The 5,104-nt window shown below is 48.7% G+C and overlaps 1 pseudogene; it reads left to right on the top strand.

Annotated features, from left to right (window-relative positions):
- The window catches only part of LOC111954765 (DNA-binding protein SATB1-like), a 30,038-nt pseudogene that overhangs the window by 15,860 nt on the left and 9,074 nt on the right, over positions 1-5,104 (top strand).

Below are 5,104 nucleotides of genomic sequence, written 5' to 3'. Positions count from 1 at the left end.
GCTTCAGAGCTCGGGTATTTTCTGTAAACCAGGGAGCTAGTTTCTTATGACAAATGTTTTTTGTTTTTAGGGGTGCAACTGCATCTAGAGTATTGTGCAAGGTTAAGTTGAGTTCCTCAGTTAGGTACTCTGACGATATAGTTAACCTATATTCATCATCAATGCTAATGTTAGCAAATAATAGTTGTGGCTTTTTATACTAACTCCCCTCTCTTCCTCCATCCCTCTCTTCCTCCATCCCTCTCTTCCTCACTTCAGAGATTGATAGCTTCTCTGACCAATCCCAACCGGGCTCCACCCATCTGACCTTTACCCATCAACCAATCCCAGGCAACACAGCCAAACAGGCCGACTCCTCGCCCCTCGTCTTCCATCACGGGGGAGCCGCCCACATTTCTGGTCGTGGCTGCCTGGCCCCAAGTCTCCGCCCCCCAGGGCTGGTGACCGCCCCCCTCAGCCCCCAGCTAGTCAACCCCCAACAGATAGTCATGGCCCAGTTCCTCAACCAGCAGTATGCAGTCACCCGAATGTTATCCCAGCAGAGCCTGTCTGTATCTGTCTCTACCTCCCCCCAGCAGTTCCTCAACCACCCCTCTGTGGGGAGGCCTCCCACCTCCCTGGCCCTAGCCAAGGCCCTSGACCCCCAGCCCCAGGCTGGACCACCAGGACCCGGGTCTGGGTCCCAGAGCCAGGTGTGTGGACCATCAGACATCTACTATGAGATCTACCAGTGGGTGAGAGAGGAGCTGAAGAGAGCAGGCATCTCCCAGGCTGTGTTCGCCCGCGTGGCCTTCAACAGGACCCAGGTATGGGACAGACAGGGACAGGGGGAACTGGATGTATGGGACTGTGCTGTAAACTAGGGGTTGGGGATTTATGAGGGGTGGGAGAGGAGGGGTTGATCTCATGATGTGTGTGCATGTGTGCGTGGTGATTAGCTCTTGGCATGGCCTTTTGCCGCATGTCTATGACTGTGTATGTGTGTCCCAGCTCTTCTCTGCAGTAGGAACTCGTGACAGCAGTGGAGCAGCTGCTGGGCCAGCTAATCACACTCCCTTAGAGTCTGTACTTCTCTAATCACACTCCCTCAGAGAGTCTCTACCTCTCTAATCACACTCCCCCAGAGAGTCTATACCTCTCTAATCACACTCCCTCAGAGAGTCTATACCTCTCTAATCACACTCCCACAGAGAGTCTCTACCTCTCTAATCACACTCCCTTAGAGTCTGTACCTCTCTAATCACACTCCCTCAGAGAGTCTCTACCTCTCTAATCACACTCCCAAATACTACTGTGTTTTACTCTAGCACCTTAACAGAAAAATACTACTGTGGTTTATCTAGACCTTGAACAGAAAAATACTACTGTGGTTAACTCTAGCCCCTGAACAGAAAATACTACTGTGTTTATCTAGCACCTTGAACAGAAAAATACTACTGTGGTTTACTCTAGCACTCTGCAAAAAATACTACTGTGTTTACTCTAGCACCCTGAAACAGAAAAATACTTACACTGGTGAAAACATGTGCTGTCTGGTGTGGGTGTGTCTGTTCAGAGAAACTCCTGTTCTAAATGACCTCAGCCAGGTTTGTTTTAGTACAAAACTTATCAAGGTTCTTTTTTTGATGTTAATTATGTATATTTTCAGAGCTGATCTGAGTGTCTCTTGGCCTGGTCAACATTACAGGGCTGCTACGCTGGACGCGTTACTTGCCACAAGTAGAGGCTTCCATTCATTTAATCATGGGTTTCAAACGTTCTCTTCGGGAGGAACCCAGGCCCAGGTTGATAAAGTGATGTATGCTCTGTTACATGTCTGTAGCGGCTAAAAACTAGTGTTTTTGCGATGCCCCGGTGTATCCCTCTTAGGATGTGTGTACTGATGGTGTCTATCTCTGTGTGTCAGGGCCTGCTGTCTGAGATCCTGCGTAAGAGGAGGATCCGAAGAGTGCCTCTCAGTCTCTCTGGTCAACCTGGCGTCCATGCAGAGTTTCCTCCAGCTACTGAGAGCGACCGCGACGTATCTACCAGGAGGAGAGGGAGAGGAGTCTGACAGCGTCAACACCCATTCACCCAACAACACTACTCACATGCCAACACAGGTCAGACAGACAGAGAGAGGGATGTGGGTATTGAAGTTCTGTCTCGTTCTAGCCACTCAAAGAATATTCCTTTGATGTTTCAGACCAGAAAGGAAGAGGGGAACTTTGTCAAGGCTGAAGATTGGCATCTCCCGGGTTTCCATAGGCATCCCTATAGTAAGGATAACCTCGTTCTCTCTCTCTTCACTCCACACACCCTCTCTTCTAACCCCCCTTCCCGCTCCACCTACTTTCTCTCTCTCTAACCCTCTTCTCCCTCTCTAACCCCTCTCTTTAACCCCCCTTCCGCTCCACCTACTTTCTTCTCTCTAACCCTCCTCTCCCCCTCTCATGTCTCCCCACCCCTCCCCTGCAGGTGAGGCGTCGCTAAGTGCAGTTAATTAACAGAGGGTGAAGAGCGAGGGATGTGTTCTAAACATCAACAGTTCTATTATCGAGGAGATCCACAGGAGTGAAGGAGCCAAGGTGTCTTCAGGCCATGTTCGCCAAGAGGCGCCTCCAAAAGTCAGGTACACAGGCACACACACAGGCATAACACACACAGACAACACACAGGCAACACACACGGCACACACACACACACACACAGCACACACACACCACACACACACACACAACACACACACACCACACACACACAACACACAACACAACCACACACACACACACACACACACACACACACACACACACACCACACACCACACACAACAGAGAGAGAGAAGAGAGAGTATGGTACTCACTGACTGGAGGGATGTCTATGGAAGTGAAGACAATCTTTAGCTTTACATAGTTCCCCTCCTCCCTCTTGGACTGAGAGGGAAACGTTTATATTTCAGACTGTTATTAGAAATGCTTAACACACACACAACACACACACACACAACACACCACTCACCATAAGTACCTTTATCAGATTTTCTGTGTGTGTGAATGTATTATATCCATCTGTCACAGAGCACATTGGCAGTAACTGGCTGTGTAGAAAATGCCAGACTTTTACACACACACACACACACACACACACACACACACACACACACACACACACACACACACACAACACACAACACACACACACACACCACACAACACAGCACACACACACACACACACACACACATGCATGCCAACACAACAGAAACACTGGTGCTTTTATTGTCTTGTTTTCAAGGCAGAACCATAAGCTGTTATTGCCTTTTGTTTGGGGATCATTTCCCTCCTCAAGTGGAATGGAGGGATTTCATCTGTTGATGTCTCTTTCTCTCTGTCTCTCTGCCTACTCTTTCTCTCTGCTCTCTTTCTCTCAGCCTCTCTTTTCTCTCAGCCTCTGCCTCTCTTTCTCTCTGCCTCTATATCTCCCTGCCTCTCTTCGCTCTGCCTCTTTCTCTCTACCTTTGGCATCTCTTTCTCTCTTTCTCTCTGCTCTGCCTCTCTTTCTCTCTGCCTCTCTTTCTCTCTGCTCTTTTCTCTCTGCTCTCGCTTCGCTCTGCTTTTTTCTGCTCAACCATAGCTTGTTATTGCCTTTTGTTTCGGGGATCATTTCCCTCCTCAGTGGAATGGAGGGATTTCATCTGTTGAGGGTCTCTTCTTCTCTCTCTCTTCTCTGGCATCTTTCTTCTGCCTCTCTTTCTCTCTGCCTCTCTCTCTGCTCTATCCTTTATTTCTCCCTACCTCTATATCTCTCTGCCTCTCTTTTCTCTCTGCCTCTCTTTCTCTCTGCTTCTATTTCTCTCTGCCCTCTTTCTCTCTTCTCTATTCTCCTTTCTCCCTACCTCTCTTTCTCTCTGCTCTCTTTCTCTTGCTCTTTCTCTCTGCCTCTTTTTCTTTCTCCTGCCTCTATATCTCTCTTCTCCTACCTCTATATCTCTGCCTCTTTCTCTCTGCCCCTCTTTCTCTTGCCTCTGCCTCTCTTTCTCTCTGCTCTTTTTCTTTCTCCTGCCTCTATCTCTCTTTCTCCTACTCTATATACTCTCTGCTCTTTCTCTGCCCCTCTTTCTCTCTGCCTCTGCTCCTTTCTCGCTGCTCTCTTTCTCTCTGCTCTTTCTCTCTACTTTTCATCTCTTTCTCTCTTCTCTTCTGCTCTGCCTCTCTTTCTTTTGCCTCTCTTTCCTCTGCCTCTGCCTCTCTTTCTCTCTACTCTCTTTCGCTCTGCCTCTTTTTCTCTCAACCATAAGCTTGTTATTGCCTTTTGTTTTGGGGATCATTTCCTCCTCAGTGGAATGGAGGATTTCATCTGTTGAGGGCTCTTTCTCTCTCTGCTCTTTTTCTCTGCCTCTTTATCTCTCTGCTCTCTATCTCTCGGCTCTCTATCTCTCGGCCTCTCTATCTCGCCTCTCTATCTCTCGGCCTCTCTATCTTCGGCCTCTTTCTCGTCTCGGTCTCTCGGTCTCGGTCTCGGTCTCTCTCTCTCTCTCTCTCTTCCTCCTCTCTCTCTTCTCTCTCTCTCTCTTCTCTCTCTCTTTCCTTCTTCAGTATAAAGTACTTCAGTGAGGATCAGGTTGTTCTCCTCTATAAAGGTCATGTTGAGGTCAATGCCATTACTGACAGGTGGTACTCTAAACAGTAGCCAGCAGGGGTAATCTCTCTTCTCTCTCTCGCTCTCGCTCTCCCTCTGCTTTTTCTCTCTCAAACCCACTTCCCTCTTCTCTCTCTCTCTCTCATCTCTCTCTCTCTCTCCTCCTCCCTCTCCTCTCCTCTCTCTTTCTCTCGCTCTCCCACCTATCTCTCTCTCTCCTCTCTCTCCCTCTCTTTCTCTCTGTAATACGATTGTGTCAGCTCACGTTAGTGTAGGCTGTTTGGCAGGCAGCACCATGTTGGAGCTCTGTGTTGTATCTGCTTACTGCATCTGGATGGCTTTTTGTGCTAGTGCTGGACTACGGCCAGGTGTGTGTGGTGTGTGTGTGTGTGTGTGTGTGTGTGGTGTGTGTGTGTGTGTGTGTGTGTGTGTGTGTGTGTGTGTGTGTGTGTGTGTGTGTGTGTGTGTGTGTGTGTGTGGTGGT

This window comes from Salvelinus sp. IW2-2015, linkage group LG30 (assembly GCF_002910315.2).
Source record: "Salvelinus sp. IW2-2015 linkage group LG30, ASM291031v2, whole genome shotgun sequence".
In the NCBI taxonomy this organism is placed as follows: domain Eukaryota; kingdom Metazoa; phylum Chordata; class Actinopteri; order Salmoniformes; family Salmonidae; genus Salvelinus; species Salvelinus sp. IW2-2015.
The sequence above is the reverse complement of the archived record's forward strand: the minus strand, read 5'-3'. Positions and strand labels throughout refer to the sequence as shown.